Source organism: Echinops telfairi, unplaced genomic scaffold (genome assembly GCF_000313985.2).
Source record: "Echinops telfairi isolate 266 unplaced genomic scaffold, ASM31398v2 ScPeMD7_7400;HRSCAF=8409, whole genome shotgun sequence".
NCBI lineage: Eukaryota > Metazoa > Chordata > Mammalia > Afrosoricida > Tenrecidae > Echinops > Echinops telfairi.
In genome coordinates this window covers 52,714,323-52,737,980 of record NW_022111300.1, presented here as the reverse complement: position 1 = coordinate 52,737,980, position 23,658 = coordinate 52,714,323, and positions in this window count along the sequence as shown.

Here is a 23,658-nt window from a genome sequence, read left to right as displayed (position 1 = left end):
CTGCAACTGTAGGTCAATAAGGCACATGTAGAAAAGTCAACCATGATGTTCTCAAAAAAGCGAATTTTCTTTTTCTGGGAGAAGTGTTTCCTTGTCCAAAGAGTTAAGCATAACCAGGCAATAAAATCTGAATGTCTCTGAAATATTCTTACATGTCCTCATTGAGGGTTCCTACACAAGCAGGGGATTCAAAGAGTATTACTAAAGAGTGACTGCAAATTCTTTAAGATGCTTGCAAAGAAACCTCTTGGGATATTAGGCTGGGACATTTGGATTAAATTGATCCATTTTTGGCCAGAAGACTGCATTTTAAGATACAGAGGAGGAATGTTTGTGTTAAATGAAACCAAACGCCCTGCCATTGTGACAGTCCTGTCTTGGGCAGCGTAGACTGGCCTTGAGAGTCCAAGCCTGCAACTCCTGGAAGAATACAAGACCCAGAGATGGGATTAAATCTCCTGAACAACTCCCACCGCACCCCCATATTTTAGTGTGCTAAATTCCTAAACTCAATCCACTATTGGCTCTTCTTTTAAACTAACATTTGTTAATCCACCAACAGCTTTTCAGTATCTGATCTCAGCCAGCTTCCAGTTATTCTAACTCATCACAGGTGATAAAAAAATACTATGTTTCAAAACGCTCTACTGTGTATTGGAGGAAGGGTTTCATAACACATCAATTTTCGATTGAACAATCCATACACATTTTATTTCATTATATGGATTGCAAACCCCACAATGAAATATCACTTGTACACCTTCCTCCCTGTGCTTCCTACTCCCCCACCCCCACCCCTCCTTCTTTCTTAACCCTAGAACTTTGTCTTAGGGTACAGAGCCCTTTTGATCTCAGAAGGTTGGTAGGTTGGTCGGCTTGCCTCCCTAGTGTTATGTTTTCTTAGAATAGGCTTGTTTCTTGTTCACCTGAAATTGAGCCATGTAGAGTGAGCTCATTTCCAAACCTGAAGGGTGACTAAGGTAATGGCTTCAGGGGGTTGAACCATTTTTATAGGTCCCATTAGCTAAGCCTTTTTGATCATTTTGAGTTTTAATCCATATCTTTTTCTCCCACTCTGTCCAGGAACTTTCACGTGATCCTTTTCAGAGTAGTGTTAGCCAGAAAATTAATTTAAAAGAACATTATTTGGAAGAGCCATGAAGATATTACATGTCCCAGAGACCCAGAACAGATGGTCCTAATTTTAATGAGTTGGTCCACAATCAGACACTCCTATTTTAAAAAATCCCTCAACCTGTTGCTAAAACAGGGCTTCACAAAGTTCCTTCTTCTTATTGGGTGCCATTGGATCCGTTCTGAGCCATTGCTTAATAGTCATCATGTTGACTATATTCATACTGTTGATACTTGTGGTTTCTTGATGTTCATTTTATTGACGTTCTCATTCCCACCCCATTTAAGAGTGTTTTTGCCACTATAAACCACATCCACTGCCATAGAGTCAGTTTGAATCCATAGCATTAAGACAGTGTAGAAATGGCCTGTAGAGATTGTGAGCCTGGAAATTTCATCAACCATAGACTCTTCATTTAATTGTATTCTGGTTCCCTACAGGAGCTTCCTGGATTTGCTGCCCAGATATTTAATGTAGAATCCTGACTATAAGTCTACTGTATATCTTAAATTACACTCAAGGAATTTGTCTTTCACACAGCATAAGATGAATAAAATTTCCTTATTTATTGAGTACACCAAATATAGAATAAAAATAAACTTGGGGTCATTTCCATTTTATCTGGCAAAGGGCATTGTCCTATAAAACACAGATAATATTGTTTATCAATGTCTTTGAAGTTAATTAGCATTTTTAATTTGTTTTACTAATGAAATATGACTGAGTGGGGAAAGCTATTGAGAATGTATTTTTATTCAGTAGCTATATCCTGCAGACAAATTCTTCTTAAATGTTTATATTTAAACCTGAGGTAAAAACAGAAATGGAGCTTAGGATAGTCTGCTTGAACATTTCTAGGTGATCTACATATTATATTGCTCCTAGAACTATATACTGCATAAACTAATAAAGGCCAGGTAAGTCCTATTTCTATTTGACTAATTTTAAGAATTTATGTTGGAGCCTTAAAAAATCTTTTATCAGAATATCACCCACTCTGAAAGAATATTGGTTTGACCCCTGAGATGAGTTTGACCCTTGAGATTGTTCTTGTAGGCTTATTGAATTGATGATTTGATTCAGTAAAGAAATGACTCTTTGACCTTGTAAAGTAATGCAGCAGACATAGTCAAAAATACAATTAATTAAAGAATGCTGTTTATCTGTTAATTTTCCCATTCTAGGAAAAATATTAATCAACTATTTTGAGTAGAGGTCTACTTGATCCAATACATTTGTTATCTGTAGCATATCTGGAAGTATCTTTAACTTGTCTCTTAACAAAGAGAATAAAAATAATAATGAAGCAATGTGGAACTATACTGTACATTTTTAAAAAATAGCTACCATAGTGTCAATTCTGATTCACAGCCATCCGATGTCGGGCTTTCAAGACTAACTCTTTACAGCAGACAACCTCAACCTTCTCTTGTGGATCAGCCTATGAATTTGAACTGTTGTCTTGTGGTTAGCAGACCAATGCTATGTTCATTTCAAATACATGCTGTTATTATTGTTTATGTTCTGTTTTGGCTTGGGTCTTATCTTTGTAACTCTAATTATGAACAGAGCTTTCTAGTTTTATAATTTTTACCTCTTTAAATAATCTGATATATTTGTATACTTAAGAGGTACTCACATATTAATTGTGCCCATGAATTCTCCTATGTATATTTCAATCTTTGGTTGTCGTATGAAATCTAAAATCAAAGGTTTGTTAAGTACGCATTGAACTGCTAGCCACAACGCGATAGTTCAAAGCCACTTGGAGAGAGGAAAGTTGAGGGGATCTGTTCTCAGGAAGATGTACAATCTCAGAAATCCTACGTGGGGTCTCCATCGGTTGGAATAGACTCAATAGCAGTGGGTTTTGGTTTGGGTGCAGGTGAATACACAGAGTGCTCCGACATGAGTCCAGCATCCATGATAAAACTGAAAGCTGCATTTTCTAACCGCAATTTCTCTAACCTTGATAGTAATCTAATCACATATCTTATGATGATGTTCTTTTCTCTAAGATCTGGAAGATGTGAGATATCGATATCTGTTCACAGAGAATCCACTATGACCTTAAGATACAGTACCTTGTGTTGAAAGTCTTGCTACTTAGCCTAGTTTTACAATGGACCTCAGAGACAGAAAAGATTTAGAAACAAATCTAATACAAGGTACCAGAAAAGTTGTTCTGCCACTATCCAGTGGCCATCCTATAATAAACTGGAGAGACATGCCCATGTGATTATGTACTCGTACTGAACCATAACCGTCTCATCACTGTGGGTAATCCATTTAACCCTGCTAAAGTCTACTCTTAGCTATTCCATCTTTGAGGCCTCTGATAGACTATAAGCCAGTCCTGAGATTGTAGCTTTACTTCCTGCTTCAAATGGGTAAGAATGCTTGCTTCTTCTTTGACCAGGGCTGAAGCCATTTTCACTCAGACTTTGGATGTCTGTCGGGGCTTCTCAATCCAGACAGTCTCTGGGCTTCCAATAAATTTCTTAGTTTTACTTTCATAGAGTGATTCTGAATTGTAATCAATAAAGATGGCCCTTCTGGTCATAATTCATTATGTGATATATTATAATTCTGGTCTCTAGGTGTGTGGCTATAACATCATTTGGAATGCATTCTTTATTATACTAATGGACAGGATTAGGATGGGATTAAGTCCTGATGTTTGTAAAGGGTGTGAATCCAATCACACTCTTTGTATCCTTGATGTTGGTCTCTTACTGCCATGGAGCTAATGCTGACTCAGAGTGACCCCCCTATGGGTTTCTGAGACTGTAACTGTTTACGGAAGCACAAAGTCCAGTCTTTCTCCCTTGCAGTCCCTGGTGATTTCGAACTGCCAACCATGTGGATCACAGCCCAACAGTAGCAACAACACCACCAGGGCTCTGTAACAGTGTGGTCTGCTCAAAGACAAAAAAACATCCTTCAATCAAAGTCATACCTCTGTGTCAGAGCCAGTACCACTGGAAGAAGAGAACATCTAACACGGTGGAACCTGATACCAGAGGCACCGAGATTGTGGCACAGAGGCCACGGGACAGATCAAAGGAGCCAGGCAGAGACCAGAGATGGAATATGGAGTCAGTGAGACAGAACAGAGGAGCAGCTCTGAGATATGGGACTGTGAGGCAGTGAGACAGGTGGGCTTCCTGATCCACAGACGCAGAAGTCAAGCGGCCATGTGCCTGAGAGGCTGAGGACCACAAAGACACGTGGCTACTGGTTGAGAAAAGGAGTTGCCGTGGACCTTTCTGCTTGCCGATCCTGACTTGTGATAAGCTGTTAAGTCCCTTAGCAAGCCTCTTTAATTGTGGCTATCATTGTGAGTTCGGTGTGGCCAGTGCAATGAATTATTGAACCCAGCATGGAAGCACAGTACCACTGGAGAACTCATCGGCATCAGAATAAAGAAGATGGAGCAGGGGGGCATCTCTGACCACCACCTCGTGTCAATCAGGAAGCCAAAGGAAGTCAGCTATGGCTCTCTACGCTGTTTCTACAGACTTATTTAATCATTGGCTTAATTTATTTATGAACTATAGTAAACATGCCTCACCATCTCTACTTGCTATGGAAAATATTTCTTAGAAGAATTCAGGTGAGGAAAGGGCAGAGGATGTGGGAACTAGCCACAGGTTATTTTTCTGTGCCATCTTACTTTCCTTTCTTCATTTTGGTAGACTAGTAAAAATCTAACACAATTAGGAAACCCAAGAAATGATCCTTAATATTTTCCATCTCTCTGTTTAAACAGTGGCTTTTCTCTAGATACAAATATTTTCCTATTTGATTGTTAAGTTCCATTACCAGATATTCAAGGTAGTCTACAAGCCTGGATGCAATTTTACCTCGCAATGCATCCACCCCAAATCTCTACATGAGCATTCTCTCCTTTCCTGAAAATATCTCAGTTTTTCCAACCTTTGTCATATGCATTTATAAAGATGGCTTAAATGTTATATAGAAGAGGAATATATACTTTAATATGTGAGTTTCTCGGGCCCCTTCAGAATAATGATGCAGCCTCTTTTCTCAGGGAGAAAGACACCACATCCAGAAGCTGTGGGCTGAGTTGCAGCAGAGAAAACTGGAGTGTACCAACCACGATGAAATGAACGGTGTTGATGGGGGTTGCTGTGGGGCCCCATGCATGCAAGAGGAGAACTGCTCCATAGGTATCTCAAGGCAGTGAACCCTTCAGAAGCAGATGATTCAGCCTAACATCCAAGAGCTGCCAGAAATTCAAGCCAGATTCAGAAGAGGACATAGAACAAGGGACATGATTGTTGATGGCAGATGGATCTTGGCTGAAATCAGAGAATACCAGGAAGATGAGGATGACGCAAGACCTAGCAGTGTTTAGTGTTTAGTTCTGTGCAATTAGGGTTTATTCTCACATTTGCACAAAAAGGTACTGTAGGGAATATAGATGCCTCTGTTGAATTTTTATAGAAGTTATTTTTAGCTGAAGAAATTGGAATGCTTATTAATTATGTCTTTTTATATTTTAACATTTTTCAGTGATCATAAAATATTCATGTAAAAATATGATTTTTATTGGAATATTGGTATCCACAAATGAATACGTTTTCCATCTATAGTGTTCCCTTCCATAGCAGTGACGACTGTGTCAATGCTGGAAGTCCTCAGTTTCGGGAATATCGATAGACCCTGCCCTATCAGAGAGATGGACAAGGATGTCAACATTTCCCGAAGCTACTCTCCTGTTGTTTGTTCTTGATAGTTGGAAGCCTAGGGCTTATTCAATCTTTTGTTCTAGAATTTATACGTAAATGACCGATAGCATTGTTACCCGACTCTAAGCATTATTAATGCCCAAGCAGTGTGCAGTCATCCAAGATGTCCATTGTCCCAGTCAAGGCATCATGCTTAGCTCAGCTACCTTCTCTGAGCCACAGTCACCTCAGCTGTAAAATAGTCCTTTCTTTCAGTGGGTTGTTGAGGGTTAGCTGGAGGAAATGGGCACTGCGTCTGGCATAAATGAAGGACTTAAAGGCGGCACATGTAACTCAATTTTAAATTACAAAATTCTAGCTAACTATAAGCCATATGATATATTATATTATGTTCTGCTATGTTATGTTATACTATATTTTATAGTGTATTATACTGAATCATACTGTACTATATTGAATTATATTAACTGCACTGGTGTTTGATACATTAGAAAACATATTTTCGTATTTTTAAAAGTAAGTTTCAGTTTAGGTTGTTTGCTAACTGTGCAATTTTGTCACGTATCGCCTCTCAGAGTCAAAGCTTTTGCATCACTGAAGGGTTATTCTAGCACCATCTGTTCTGTTTGCCTAGCTCACAGGGTGCTGTGGTGAATGAGTAAAATAATGCACGTGGAAATTCATTTAAAAAGATAAACAGGCATAGAAATTCAGCATATTGAGCAAGGCAGTTTGTAAATTTGAAGTACCAAAGAACCAAGAAACTCACTGTAGAATTCCGGTTATAGCATTAGACAGCATAGATAACACCAATCTCTCAAGCATCTTGCAAGAGAGCTCAACATTGACACTCAGGTATGTCGATGTATACATATATACACACACACACACATATACATTTGATTGAGAACCTCAGGTGACCACACGGAACTAAATGGAAAAGACTAAGGAAATGCACACTTATACCAGATTCTCGGCAGGAACACTGTCTGGGTTCAGCTCTGTGGTCTAACTTGCAATCAGATAAAACAGAGGGGACATTTAAGTAAAAGAACTGTATGCCTGTGACAACGGCAAAAAGGAAGAAGGAAAAGCTGAGCAAACGGATGAGGAGTGTGGTCGGAACCACCAGGCAGAGCCCCAACAGCAGTAGAATGGGAAGGCCATTGTCAAGCTGTCTCCAGCTCCATGGCCGTTGTAATTTTTCAGAAATACAGCATTTGTTCAGACCAAATACAATATTCTTGGTCAGTCGTAAAGAGAATGCCAACCAGCTGGCTAAGACAAAAAAAAAAGCAAATCATTTAAACTAAATCCAAATACAGGTGTCGAAGACATTCAGTTCACAATTCTGTTCTCTATGAAGCCAATCTCAATAAGGCAATATTTATGGTGTCATTTTGAAAATGCAAAAGAGCTAAGCACTGATCCTAAAGTCACCTAGCTGCTCCTTGCACTGTGAAGAGCTGCTGCGTAGTTTTTGCATCTGTGGAATGAAATTACTTGTTTAAATTAAACCTATGATGTTGGGGTGAGGGGGTCACAAAATTAAGATGTCAAGAGAGTCAGAGGCACTTTAATAAGAAATGAGGATTAATGTCTTTATCAGGTGGCTGTGTAATAAAGTAGACTGAGTGAGCGGAGCTATCCTATCTGTGTTCTCGTACTCAGAAAGGCATGTGACCTGCAAACAGTGCATGGGCCTGATCTATGCCCATGACAAAATGAACTCAGAATGACTTCGAGTGCCCCAGGTAATTCCAGGAAGAAGGGGACCGCGGGCTGTTTGATTGTATGATGTGGACAGAATGTGTCAAATAAAAGCCCTTTGACTTCCGGTCGATTCCAACTCATGATGCCTCCATGAGTTGATGGCCCCCTATCAAAACCATAATGTGTAGAAATACAATGTACATGAGCAGAAGTGACCTGTGCTTGCAGCTCTCAAGTAGAGAAATGAGGAGAACTTGACAAGCTGTCTGCCAATTTCCTTTGGTCTGTTATGCTTAAGTTTCCAAGGACAGTGTCAGTAAACTCAAGATGTAGAAAGAAAAGACAAAGTAGCCTTTGCCCGCTCTAGCCATGGCAGCATGCACGGCTGGGGTACACAAGTATCCTCTAGGCACACTTCCTGCTGTCCATGCCAAAAGGACCTTCATGGAAATTCACCCGCAGTTGATGAACAATCACTTTCTCTATAAGCTTGACAAAACTTGCTTACCTAATTCAATATGTTTAAACTATTTATTTAGGGTATTTAAGATCTTAGCTCCATCCAATAGCTTTGGTTAAAGGCGGGATCAGAAGTTAGGACTAAATTCTAGAATTAACAGACAGAAAGAATTGATCCTATGGAGCCATCTAGAATTCATTCAGCAGAGTTTTCTCACTGGATATTTTTAGGTAGAAAGTCAGAGTTGCTTCTCTACCCTTCTTTTCAGATTTTTTTCTTCCTACATGGTGTTTTGACCTTTATTAACCCTTTCCATGATTTTAGAAAGAGAAAAAATGAAAGAAAAAGGAGAGGCAAAAAGAAAAAAATAATGGGAAGGGAAAAGAGAGAAGAGCTAGTTGAGGAAATGTTTAAGAAATGGAAGAAGCATCTGTGTTAATAACACACAGATTTCTAGGAGAAAATATTTATCATAGAAACAATGGCCTGGTTTGTGTACATGGAGAAGCAGTATCTTAGTATAACAATAAGGTTCTCAGAGTGAGAATGACAAGGTGAGGAAGTTAATAAGAAACTAACAGCAAAATCTTTGCAAGACATGAAAAAAATAATAATTTATCAATTATCAAGGGATGATGGGGTGGGGCATGGAGGGGAGAAAAATGAACTGATAACAAGGGCTCAAGTAGAAAGAAAATGTTTTGAAAATGATGATGGCAACATATGCACAAATGTGCTTGACACAATGGATAGATGGATGGATGGATGGATGGATGGATGGATGGATGGACAGATGGATTGTGATAAGAGCTATTAGAGCACCCAATAAAATGATTCAAACACAATGAACAAGCATACAACTTTCCTCTAGTTCCTAAATGCTTCCTCCCCTCCCCACCACCCCACCCCACCCCCATCCCTGCCACTATCATGATCCCAATTCTACCTTACAAATCCAGCTAAACCAGAGGATGTATACTGGTACAGATAGGAACTGGAAACACAGGGAATCCAGGGCGGATGATCCCTTCAGGACCAGTGGTGTGAGTGGCAATACTGGGAGAGTACAGGGAGAGTGGGTTGGAAAGAGGGAACCTATAATAAGGAACTATATTCTGTCACCTGCGGGATAGACAACAGAAAATGGGTGAAGGGAGACATTAGCCAGTGTAAGATATGACAAAATAATAATAATTTATAAATTATCATGGGCTCATGAGGGAGGGGGTCGTGGGGAGGGAGGGGGAAAATGAGGAGCTGATACCAAGGGCTCAAGTAGAAAACAAATGCTTTGAGAATGATGATGGCAACAGATGTACAAATGTGCTTGACGCAGTGGATGGAGGTATGGAGTGTGATAAGAGTTGTATGAGCCCCCAATAAAATGATTTTTAAAAAGTACAAACAGAAAAAAGATTCAAAAAACAACAAAAATAAATAAACCAAACCAGTTGCCTTCAAAAAATATATTTAAGTTATTATGTCTTAAGTTGTTTTTATTCAAAGTTTGTTAATTCGGGATGGAAGAACATATCAAATTAGTGTTTATGTATCTCTCCCAGAGGCAAAACTATTTATGTATCATAGTTATACCTGGGTTATATCTATAAAATTATATCTTCATAGCAGTAGACTTAATTTTCTAGTTTATTATATAAGAAAGTGATAAAAAGGAAAAAAGAGAGAGAAGAACAAGAAGATTAATTTGCATTTATACAAACAACTTCCTCAGCCAAATGAAACCAGCTAAAAGTGTTTCAACTAGTTTTGTTTGCTGAGTATTTGTTAAGATAGAAATATAATCTCTACCAAAATGATAACAGACCTTAAAAGTGTTACTGTTGTTGTTAAGGGCCTTCCAGTTGGTTTGACTCAAAGTGACCCTATGGGGTCTAGGAAGATCCACTGCTAGGTCCTTGACGATCCTCATCCTTGCTGTTTATAGGAGCCCATTGCTGCAGCCACCGTGTCAATCCAGTTCATTGAAGTTCTTCCTGCTTGCTCTATGCCATTGGTATTTCCAATACCAGCAGGGTCACGCAGGACAAATAGCCTTCAGGGGCACTTCCAGCTTAAGAACAGAGTAAAAAGAAAGAATAAGTTGTCCACTTCTGAGCGGTTCACCAGTGAATGGCAGAGAAGTGCTGAAGATAACCTCTGAGCTGCTCAGAATGTAAAGCTCTCAAAATATGCCCGGGAAAAACCACCTCCTCAAATTATAGTTGACCTTATAATGTGGATGGAGTAAAGCTTTCAGGACTTTTATATGCTGGTAAAACATGACCTCAAATAAGAAACAGCTATAAACATCCATTTATAATCAAATCTTAGCATGCATAAAGTATGAATCTAAGAAAATTGGGGTCATGAAATTAAAAGGAATTGCTAAACGTTGATATCCACGGAATGACTGTTCTGAATTGGGCTAGGATTGGACGTTTTGAGTCAGAAAATCATATGGCTCACTGTGCGGGGAATGACAAATGCAAGAGGATTGGCATCGCTTTCACCATCAAAGAGAATGTTTAAAGATCTAGCTCAGAGTATGACACTGCATGAGAGGATACAATATTTACACACCTAAAAAGGGGTCATGATAATACGATTAGTATTCAAATTTATGCACCAACCACTAAACCTAATGATGAAGAAACTAAATAATTCTAAATTCTTCCCTGAAATTAATCAAACCTGCAATCAGGATGTATTGATAACTACTGGCATCTGGAATGTGAATGTTGAAAATACAGAGACAGGATCGGTTTTCAAAAAACGTGGCCTTGGTGAGAGACAAGAAGCTGGAGATCCCATGATAGGATTTCGCACTGCCACAGATTTGATAGGATTTCGCACTGCCACAGATTTCATTACCAAACCCTTTTCTCCACAATATATATGGAAACACTCCACAACAACCTCTCCAGATGGAACATGCAAAAACCAGTGTCTACAGCTGTGGGAAGAAAAGATGGAGGGACACAATATCATTAGCCACAAAGTGCCAGGGCCTGACAGTAACAGACCATAAGTTGCTAATATGCAAATTCATATTGAAGCTGAATAAAATTAAGACAAGTTCTCTGGTGCAAAAAATACTACCTTGAGTATGTTCCACCTGCATCTAAAGGACATAGCAAGAATAGATTTGTCACATTGAACATGAATGACTAAAGATCTGGTGAGTCATGTGACCACCTCAGGAACATCATACTTGAAGAAAGGAAAGAGTCATTAAAACAAATAAGTTAGAAAAGACCAAAATGGATATCGAAAGAGACTCTGAAACTTGATTTTGAAAGCAGAGGTTAGCTAAGTCACATGAGAGAAATGATGAAGTAAAAGACCTTAACAGAAATTTTCAAAAAGAAATTCGAGAGACAAAGTAGAGTATTATGATGAATTGTGCAAAGATCTGGAGGTTCAAAGATAAAAGGAAAACCTACTCAGCACATCTCAAGCAGAAATAATTGACAAATTAATTCAAGTCTTAAGTTGAAATGTTGACTGTTTCTGTGGGGAACACACTGAAGGTGCAGGAAGCCATAAAAGATGATGGAAGAAATAAACTGAATCACTATACCAGAAAGAATTGGTCAATGTTTAACTATTTCAGGAGGTGGCATATTATCAAGCACCAATTATACTGAAGGCATTAATGAAACAAGAAACCTCCAGAAATTGATACAATATGAACTGAAATGTTTCCACAAACCAATGAAGTGCAGAAAGCACTCCTTTGTCATTCCAATAAATTTGGAAGAGCTGCCTGACCAACTGATTGGAAGAGATCCCTATATGTACCTGTGCTAAAGAAATGTGACCCAACAGAGTGTGTAAATTGGAGAGCAATATAATTTATAGGACACACCAGTAAAATTTTGCTGAAGATAATAAAACAAGGATTGCAACAGTACATTGACAAGAGTTAGCAGAAATTCAAATCAATTCAGAAGAGTACATGGAAGAAGGGATACCATTGCTTACATCACATGGATCCAGGTTCAAAGCAGAGAACACAGGGACAATGTTTACTTGTGTTTCATTGACTATGCAAAGGCATTCGACTGTGTGGATCATAACAAACTAGGAATAGCCTTGAGAAGAACAGGAATTCTAGAAAACTTCGTTGTGCTCACCTGGAACTTGTCCTTGGATCAAGGGGCAGTTATGCGAACAGAAATCAGGGAAAAAATGTGTCAGGATTATATTTTCTGATCTTATTCATTCAACCTGTAGGCTGAGCAAATATCTGCGAATGTGGAGTATCTGAAGAAAGATTTGGTATCAGGATTAGAGGAAGGCTCATTAGCAACCTGCAGTATGCAGATGACACAACTTGGCTGGCTGTCAGTGAGGAGGACTTGCTGATGAAAAACAAGGACTACAGCCTTCAGCATATCCTCCCAACTGGACCAATAAATGGAGAACAATTGACATTCTCAAAGATTTCATCTTGCTTGGATCCACACGGAAGGAGCAGTCAAGGAATTAGACCATTCATTACACTGGGTAAGTCTGCTGTGAAAGGCTTCTTTAAAGTGCTGAAAAAGAGAATGTTATTAAGGGGGTAAGTATTTCAAATATCTGATCATACTCGCATTACCCAGTGGTCACAGGGTGGCACTGAAAATATGCCCTGGACTAAAGCATACTGAGGGTTTTACAGATGACACAGGCCCAAGAGCCCCTGATTATGTTGTGCATGGGATTGCCATGGCTGGAGCCACCTCACAGCCAACAACTACAATCTGCAGTGCTGAGATATATCTGGATATATCTTTCACAAAGGAGTGTGCTGGCTCCAGGATTTTGTTTACAGACTCTGTGTAATTTGAACCAATTTAAATGTATTTATTAAGTGTGATGATCTGATTTGAAATCAATAGCATATACATAGATGGTGAGAAACACTAAGAAGAAAGCTATTAACAAAAACCTATGGGTTAGGGTTAAACAAGAAAATAATTTAGAAAAAAATTATAACAACAACAAAGGAAAACACCCTACAATGGAGGCATCCCTGCGTGGTGTGAGTCAACTCAGAGGTTGGCTCCTCTGAGTCAGAAGGAATTTGATGGCAATAGGCTTTGATTGTACGAAGGGGTTAGAGGTTGCCAACTACACAGAGGTGCCGTAAAAGAAAGTCCTGGTGATCAGAAAATTGCCAATGGATTTTAAAAAGAACCAAAACTACAATTGAAGTAGCAAATCAAATAGAAAGTCAAGAAAATAAGAGTAGTTGTTGACCCCATCTTAGAATAATTCTGTATTATAGACCAGAAAAATACCTTTATCAGTAGCAATTATGCTAAGCCATGAAGAATGCTATTAAATTGTCATTTTAAAGGCATAAAAATATCTATTTAATAAATATACCTATCCATGTTTGCCAAGTTTAAAGACAAAAGGAGTAAATCCCAGTTAGCCAGAAAGCTTAGCTGACAGAACAAAATTCTCTCCCAAAGGAAATTGAAAAGAGGAGCTTATATGAAACCCAAATGAAGGCTGAACATGATAGTGGGACAAGAAGAAAATAAAAGGAAATAGAGGAAAGAACTAGGAGTCAAAGGGCATTTGTAGAGGTCTAAATATAGGCATGTACATATGTAAATATATTTATTTATGATGTAATATGTAAATATTGCATGTAATAATGTAATATATTTATATATGATATAAATATATTTGTAGGCTTAGTATTAAGGTAGTAGATGGAGATTGGACCTCTGGTCAAGTACTCCCTCAATGCAAGAACGCTTTATTCCATAAAACTGGCATTCCATGATGGTCACCTTTCCAACACAATCGCTGAAGATAAATGGGTGCATAAGCAAATTTGATGAAGAGAGCTGATGGTGCCTGGCTATCAAAAGATATAGCATCTGGGGTCTTAAAGGCTTGAAGGTAAACAAGCAGCCATCTAGCTGAGAAGCAACAGGACCCACATGGAAGAAGCACACCAGCCTGTGTGATCGTGAATTGTCCATGGGGTCAGGTATCAGGCATCAAAGAAAAAAAAATCATATCATTGTGAATGAGGGGGAGTGTGGAGTGGGGACCAAAAGCCCATCTGTGGGCCACTAGACATCCCCTTACAGAAGGGTCGCAGGGAGGGGAAAAGCCAGTCACAGTGCAGTGTAGCAGTGACGAAACATACAACTTTCTTCTAGTTCTTTAATGCTTCCTTGCCCTACTATCATGATCCCAATTCTACCTTACAAACCCGGCTAGACCAGAGGATGTACACTGGTATGGATAGGAAATGTAAACACGGGGAATCCAGGACAAATGAACCCCTTACGACCAGTGGTGAGAGTGGCTATACCGGGAAGGTGGAGGAAAGGTGGTGTAGAAAAGGGGAACTGATCATAGGATCTACATATAACTGCCTCCCTGGGGGACAGACAACAGAAAAATGGGTGAAGGGAGATGTCGCACAGTGTAAGACATGACAAAATAATAATAATTTATAAATTATCAAGGTTTCATGGGGGGACGGGGAAGGAGGGGGAAAGTGAGGAGCTGATACCAGGCGTTGTAGTAGAAAGCAAATGTTTTGAGAATGATTTTGGCAACAAATGTACAAATGTGCTTGACACAATGGGTGTATGTATGGATTGCGATAAAAGTTGTACCAGCCCCCAATAACATGATTTAAAAAGAAAAGAAAAGAGGAGCTTATATTTAATGAAAACTAATCTGAGTAAGATAAAATAATAATATGCTATACGTAAAACGTGATTAACATGTTGAATGTAAAACCTGGGCGATTGCTGGAAGAGTTCAGAAAATTTAACAATGACAAGAGTTCTGAAGTAGGTATGGAAGGATGCAAAGATGCGGCTAGGTAAATAAAAAAAGGAGACTATTGTAGGAGGTTGGAAGTATTGTACAAACGTAAATGCATTATATTTTCAAGAGTAGGGGAGTAAGCAGAAGGAGCTTGTTCATGGATAGGAATGGTGAAATGCAGGAACATTTGGAAAGTCCTTGTAAAAGGTTAGCTTGATATCATTTGTACATCAACACTCAGGAAACAAGAAGTTAGCGAGGGCACCCTTAAGTGGGGGGTTGTATCATCAAACTAGCACTGGGAGAATTGAACATGGCAGCAATGTTTTGGATAGGGAGAAAATAATCAGGACGGCATGTGGTAGGAATATACTTGCAGGGAAGACTGTTCAAAAAGATCAGTCGTCCAGAAAAGCGCCCTGATTGCACAATGATTAAGTACTTGGCTACTATCTAGAACAGCAGTTCTCAATCTGTGGGTCGCGACCCCTTTGGGGGGTCAAAAGACCTTTTCACATGGGCTGCTTGATTCATAACAGTAGAAAAATGACAGTGATGAAGTAGCAATGAAAATAATGTTATGTTTGGGGAGTCACCACAACTAGAGGAACTGTGTTAGAGGGCCGCGGCATTAGGAAGGTTGAAAACCACTGATCCAGAAGATCCGTGGTTGGAGCCACCAATGGTTCCACGGAAGAAAAGACCTGCCAATCTGCTCCTATAAAGGTGGCATCCTAGGAAAGCTTCTGGAAGCTCCCTGCTGTCCTCTGGGGTCACTATGGGTTGGAATTCACTCAAGAGTACATAACAACCCTAACCAAGGCTTGACGCATTAAGGTGTGCAGTGTCAGGATGAAGAGGAGGGGGGACAGAAAGCAGGGAATCCGTTTCAGCTGACAATATGTAGAAGAACACCCTCTACGTTAGAGAGGAGGATTCCTAGAGCGAAGATGGGTCAAGTACTCCTGGTCACCTCCTGTCTTCAGGAAGTCTTGTTTCTCACTCTAAGGAAGCATTCCATGATAATACCTATTTAAATTAGGTTTCCTTAATTTATTCTAAAACAGTCAGTAGCCTTCAGAAACTGGGCCAAAAGCCAAAAAATGAAGATTTCATTTTCTGATCTAACCAGAATTATTTTCTTATTGTCACTTAACCTGACGGAGCCTCTTAAATGAAAGGCGCTCAGAACATTGCTACCAGGTAATATGAGTGGAGGAGAAACCTTCCCCTGAGAGCAAGGCCAGGGTTTGTAAATGCACGTCGGCTGGCACACACCCAAGCCAAGCATTCTCTTCATGTTGTGATGGATTTGGAAATGCATATCATGAAAAGATGTGCTTTATTCTCTCTCTCTTTCACACACACACACACACACACACACACACACACAGATACTGTTTTTGTAAAATTTCAATTTCATCTCTAAGGAAACAAGTTTCCACTGAACCAGCAATAAATTTTCACTAAAAAAAAATTACAGAAGAGGTGGAAGATATATAATTAAAAAGAACAAAAACTGGACTTTTCTCAATGCCCTTTCTTATGTTTCCTTGCCCCGTGACATATGTACTCCCCTTTTTCCTGTTTCATGTGTCTCTGTGTTGTGTGTGCAGTGCTGAGTCAGCAGTGACCTGTTCCGGGGCTGAGAGTGGTCTGCTTTCTGCCCCCTGTTAACATCTCTGTAACTGGTTCTTTGAGAACACTGACACATTTTCTTCTTTTTAACAATGTATTGAGTGTTCATTTTGATCCGAGTTTATCTGTGTCATTGTTGTTAGGGACCCTGGAGTCAGCTCTGAGTCAAAGCAGGACTGTGGGCAACAGAATGAATCTCGGCCAGCTCCTGTGCCACCCTCTAAGTTCTCGGGGGTTTGAGCCCATTATTGCAGGCACCATGCCAGTCTATCCCTGTGAAGTCCTCATGGTGTTTCCCTGACCCCCTAGTTTGCTAAATAAGCTGTTCTGCATGGACCTGTCCCGCCTGATAACAGGTCTACAATACTTGAGTCAAAGCCTTGTCATGCTTGCTTCTGAGGAGCTTACTGGTTATAATTCTTCCATCACAGATTGGCTTGTTTGTCTGACTGTCCATGGTACACTCAACTTTCTTTACCGTCACCATAATTGAACTGCATCCATTTGTTTTCAGTCACATGAGACAATTGAAAATGCCATTTTTCAGCTGCAGCTTAGTCCTCGAGATACAATGTTTGCTTTGGAAGCCTTTCATTAGGTCCCTGGCAGCACCTTTGGCCAATGCATTGTCCTCCACTTTCTTGGTGCTGCTTCCGTGGTCAGACGCAAGTCAAATGACATCCTTGGCAACGTGAGTCTTTTCTCAGTTTGCCGTGATGGTGCTTATCGGTCCAGTTGGGAGGATTTTTTTTTCTTTGCATTAAAATGCAATTCATACTGAGAACTGTAGATTTGGATCTTCATCGGTGTTTCAAGTCTTTTTCGGTTCCATCAAGTTAAGGTTGTATTGTCTGCATACTAGTTTGCTGGTGCATCTTCCATCAGTCCTGATGACGAGTGCTTCTATATATGGACCAGTTATTGGGTTATTTGCTTAGCATACAAATTGAGTATGCATGGCAAAAAGTTCCACATTTCCTGATTTTAAATCATGAAGAATCCCCTTGCTCTATTTTAACAACTGCCTCTTGGTCCATGCACATTTTCTGCAAAGAGCAACATTAAGTGTTTGGGAGCTCCCATTCTTCACAATGTAGGACAGAATTTGTTATGATCCATATAGTAGACTTGCCTTTGCATAGTCAAAAAATCACAGATAAAGGTCTTTTAGGTAATCATTACTTTCAGCCAAGATACATCTGGCATCAACAATGGTATACAGCATGCCGTCTGCTTTCCTCAATCCCCCGTGAGCTTTTAGTGGCTTCCTCTCAATGGTCTCCTGCAACGCTTTTTGAATTATCACCAACAAAGCTTTACTTGTGTGTGCCATTATCAACTTTCATGTTCTATTGGATTACCCTTCTTTGAAATGGGTATAAACACTGATCTCTTTCAGCTGTTGGGCCAAGTAGTTACAAATCTTACAAATTTCTTAGAATTCATGAATGGGTGCTTCTTCCCGTAGGACTATTTCAAGACTCGTCCTTGGGGCTCCCTGTTGGATTCTGGCTGCTTCATGTTTATACTTATTTTGTAAAAGCATTAGGTTTTATGACTAATTTTGCATCTTTCGATTCCCATATTGCCTGTACAAAGTGGCAATTGCTTTTTTATCCTCAAGATAGTCCTCACATAAAGCACAAACCTGATCGTCTGAAAGGGATCAGCAAAATGGACACCAATGGACTTTTCCCTCGGCTTTGAAGCACTTGTTCTCCTCCCATCTCCCCCCCTAGGTGCTGTGTCTCTTTAATGGAGTTTTCCATTTACTTGATGCTGTGGTCTCTCTGTGATCTGGAAGTCAGGAACATGAAGGAAACAGAAGCAACGAATCTTCCTAGAGTCATACTTGGGGATACTGCTCTTATTATAGAAGCCTGCTAGGATTTAATGTCCTACCTTTTATTATTTTTGCCACATTTGAGGGTTTGGGGCTGACATATCTGGAAAAGTTCAGCATGAGGAAAGAGCTGACTTGATAAGGAGACAGAGCGGGGCGTGCAGAACCTTGAAGTGGGTGGAAGTGGAGAGACAAGCCAGCAGCCCATGGTCCTGGCAGGGTGATGCATCGGCGGTGAACCAGGCCCTGGACACCAATCTGGCGATCTGAGAAAGGAAAACAAGATCCGTGGCCCTACAGGGTGGTCAGCCAGCACCGACTCTTGGGCACTGGCACAGAATTCATAAAAGCCAAAAACAAATAAGTCTAGACAACAGTCTAGTCACCAGAGCCAGCATAGTTGTTTTACTGGATCGTGAGAATCGGAGGCACTTCCAGGTGGAGAATGTGGGCTCAGCATTTTAGATGATGAAAGGTGACCTTAGGGGGATGTCCTCCGTGTTCAACTTTTCATCATTTTCCCTTTTTCTATGGTCAGAGAGAGTGATGCCACTCTAAGTACTCTAAGTTCTTCAAAAGATACTTTCCACACCTGGGGCCTTGTATTCTGCCACCTCTGGGTCCGGGTGGGGGGTCCTCAGCCCACTTTTCTATGGTCAGAGAGAGTGATGCCACTCTAAGTACTCTAAGTTCTTCAAAAGATACTTTCCACACCTGGGGCCTTGTATTCAGCCACCTCTGGGTCCGGGTGGGGGGTCCTCAGCCCACTTTCCAAGAACTTTGCTGAACATCTCATGAGTAGACCTTTGGCTTGGTTTGAGCCCCTACCCAGGGCATGTGGCTCTTCCAATCGAAGAGATTACCTTTAGAGAAACAGCAAGAAGTAAGATAAACTGCTTTAGACTCCATGCATTTGATCCCCAAGAGGTTAGAATCCTTTCATTCACGACATGACTCTCACTGTTTGAATGTGGGCTCCCTAACCAGTGAACTGCACAAGGTACAAACTGCCTTTAAGATTAACTGAGAGCAGGCATGAAAAGTCGCTGGAGCCTATGAGACACACAAGTCCTTTTGGCTTCCTCACTCAGCGGCGGCATGAAGGGCAGTGAAGGATGAATAGCCATGCTCTTGCTCTGAATGATAAATGTGACTTCTTTTGAGATTGTGGAGTTGTCTGGCAAATCTGACATAGGAATGCTATCTGGGTTCACAGTAAAGATGCTCCCACTACAGGTCCCACCAACAGCCCCTCCTTCGGGTCCTTCTTACTGCTAGTGCAAACTCACTGTTACTAAGTCCATTATGACTCATTGAGACCCTATAAGACAGAGTAGAACTGCTGCCATTGGGTTCCTGGGGCTATAAATCTTTATATGAGCAGAAAGCCTCATCTTTTTCCCAGGCAGAAAATGGTGTGTTCGAACAACTGACCTCTTGGTCAGCAGCCTGCTCCTATTGCTATCAGACTTCCTAATCAAGATAGGGCTCCCAAGGGTGGCAATCGCTGGTCTTGAGAATAAACTCAGTTATTTTCAGAAGCACTTCCAGTGGCAGTTGATTATTAAGCTACCACATTGTCAGTGGTAGTTTATTCTTTCTGTGGCAGTCCCCAATCTTAGTACTGCGTTCATTCTCATCGTCACAAAGTTTTCGAGCAATGACAATTCATTCGCATGGCGCCGTGTTAGACTCAGAGAGCTTAATGGTAATGACAGTCAGCAGACCTGGCATGGCCTCATTTTATCGTTAAGTGAATGAGCTGGGCATGATCTGCCTACAGAGAAATAATGCAACGGGACCGCACAGCCACATGCACACACAGCTCTCTCAGCCTTCTTTCCTGACTCTCTCCCTTTCCTTCTTTCTCCTGTTTCAGAGCAGATCTAAAGAAAAAAGTAGACTGAATCTTCTCGTCAGCTGCCATAGAGGCCACGCTATCCAGGTCACAGGCTATTTCTGTCCCATTTCTGTGCCCTCCTTACCATGCGGTTTATACCAGTGCTCCTTCAAGGTGGCTCTTGTGTCTGGAGTTTGACTTTCACATGTTGAGTTCAAGGAAAGGGCGAATGCAGGCACAGGAGCTTCCGTAAGGACAGCAAACTTTTCTAAAAATCCCCAGCAACTGATTGAATTCTCATTGATGTCACCTGGCTATCATGCTGCAAAGGAAGCCGAGGACCAGGGCTTCTTCAGCTGGACAGATGGTTACTTCATACACTGGTTTTCTTTCTAGAACAGAAAAGAGGGACCCGGAGTAGACAACTAGCAGTTCCTCTTACATTGCACGTGTTCTTAGTAGAGTCAGGGCCGAAGGAGAATAAGAAAGTTCCTTCCACTGGGTCGCCCTAACTGGATTGATAATACTGGCCAGGCCCACTCTGGTCAAGATTGACAGTCTCCCGAGTCCTACAGAGCAGTTCTACTCTCTGCTATAGTGTCACTAGGAGTTAGGATAGTTTGATGGCAATGGGGTTGGTTTGTTATGTCATAACTTGAAGGAATCCTGGTGGTGCTATGATTAAGTACCTGGTTGTTTAATGCAAGGTCAAGGGTTCCAATCCAACCACACCTCCATAGGAGAAAAGATACGGTGTTTTGATCCCATAAAGATTTGCAGTAACCAGCAATGAAAGTGACCATATCTGAAACTCTGGCTGGCCTGTTGCCAAAAAGCAGGGTCAGATGTGCCTCCATGGTCCAGCCTTTACCTACTCTGATGCCAACCATTCCTCCCATGACTCTACTTCTATTATGGGTTCAATTATTCATTGTAATACTACACAGAACTCACAGACAATACTCCCAATTTCGAGGGTTTATTAGGGGGAAGTTAATAGTTTACCACAAGTCAGGTTCAGTAAACAGTAGGGATACAATTATTAGCCCACAGGATCACCTCTTCTCAGCCAACAACCAAGTGTCTCTCTTGTCATCAGCCTCTCAACCAGGAAGCCCACCTGCCATCCTGTCTCAAAGTCCTATAGTCTTAGTGCTACTGCTCTTGCTCCATCCCAAAGTCTCCGAGTCAGTCTCTGTCTGACATCTCTGGTCTCAGCCTCCACCACTTCAGGCAGAGGTCTGGAACGTGCTCTTTGTATCGTCCTAGGCCTTCTCTTTCTCTGCTGCTACTTCAAAATGGCTCATACTAAAAGCCGTACTGAAACTTGTAATGAAAACTGAGCAAACCCCTCTATTGGTGTGGCACACGCCCTATTTACATAGTTCCAGCCAGTCATTTGGTGGGAGTTGCAGAGACATTGGTAGAAAAACTAGATTTAGAAATTTACTCCAGCACAGAGTGAAAAGCAAAATAGGCCACTGACATTGAGTAGATGACTCCTCATAGTGACTCCTCTAGGACATAGTAGAACTGCTGCTGCTTACAGTTTCCAAGAGTATAAATCTTTATGGGAACAGATAGTCTGATCTTTCTCCCAAGCCATAAAGGTTACAGCCGAGCAAATCACATGAGACAATTCTCCTCTGACACATGCAGTCTGTGTGAGGTGAAATCAACTCAGTGGCTCACAGAGACAGCACCCTCCCCCAGCTTCCTCGTTTTTAGGACAATAAGGTTATGGTGGCTGTTCAGGGACGCTGAGTCAGGACGGACTCACAGAAAACCCTTGTACAACAGAAAGAGAGCACTGCCCACCCAGTCCTGTGCCCGCTTCAGAACTGTTCTTTGGTTTGAGCCCATGGTTGCAGCCGCCGAGTCAATCCAGCTCCTTCATTGTTTCCCTCCTTTTACTTTAGAGCATTGATATGAGAATCAGTAAGGTGATGATAAATGGAGCATTAAGGTAGTGCATTAAAAAAACCCAACTCACAACCACGCAATAAAGTCTGACTCAGAGAGAGCCTATAAGATAAACTAAAACTGCCCCAGAGCATTTCCAAGGCCTTGGGAAAGCAGACTGCCACAACTTTGCCCCATGAAGAGTGGGCGAGTTCACACTGCCAAACTTTCTGTGAGCAGCTGAGAACGGCACTAAGAATCACTTAATGCATTGACTTTATTTTATATGAATCAAATGATCTTTCATCTTCATTTGGTTCTCCCTTCATAGTTCTCTGCTGGACAGCACAGCACTGACCACTGATGTGATTAATTCCAGTCAGCTTGGCAGCTATGCCGCCATTGTCCTCTCAGCATTCACTTTTCTGGCCTCTATCAGCTTTGTGTGGGTGTGATAAGAGCACACTGGGAAAACCAAAGCAATCTGTGATACACAACATGTCTGAACCCTCAGAGCAGAACGCCGAGATTCCCTCAGTGGGAGAGCGGTAACCTGGGAGGGTGGCCCCGAGATGGTAATGGTGTTAGTCTACACGTGGTTCCTCTCTTCGTCAACTCTGAGGAGTTGGTGTTCTTTTTACAAGTTTATTATTTAAAACAAGAAGAAGAAGAAGAAGACAACACCAACATTTCCTTTAACAAGCTCCTTGAAAAGGCTATTCAAAATGTTCAGCCAGAAGATTCACAATCAGAAAGCAGGAGGGCTGGTTGTGTGATTCTGAATCTGATTGTCCCTGTGACGCTCCGCAGGGCCATCCACATTACTCTCTGCATCATTACCTTCCCTGGAAGCTGAAGAATGCCCCTCAGGAACACTTAGCTGCCAGGCATGTTGCCCTGACCAAACCCATGGCTATTTGACTACGGCACTGCAGTTGCACAGTAGCAGGCCTGTGTGTCTTCTTAAACCCAAATAACTACTGGCAAGTGACTCAAGAGCAGAGAAGAGCGTGTTGTTTTGTTGTATTTTCCTCCCCTCTTAAAAAAAAATTTTTTAATCATTTTACTGAGGGCTCTTACACCTCTCTTATCACAATCCATACATACATCCATTGTGTCAAGTACGTTTGTACATATGTTGCCGTCATCATTTTTCGAAACATTTTCTTTCTTGTTGAGCCCTTGGTATTAGCTCATTTCCCCCCACCCCCACCCTCCCTCCCACATGTCTCCCTTCACCCACTTTTCTGTTTTCCATCCCCCTGGGAGGGGAGTTATATGTTGATCATTGTGATCGGTTCCCCCCAAGGTCCCCTTACCCTCCTAGTATCACTACTCTCATTATTGGTCCTGAGGGGTTTATCTGTCCTGGATTCTCTGTGTTGCAAGCTCTTACCTGTCTCAGTGTACATGCTTGAATCTAGCCAGATTTTTAAGGGAGAACTGGGGTCGTGATAGTGGGGGGTTAGGGAGGAAGCATTAAAGAACTAGAGGAATGTTGAGTGTTTCATCGGTGCTAGACTGCACCCTGACTGGCTTGTCTCTTCCTTGTGACCCTTCTGTCAGAGGATGTCCAATTGTCTACAGATGGGCTTTGGGTCTCCACTCAACCTTCACCCT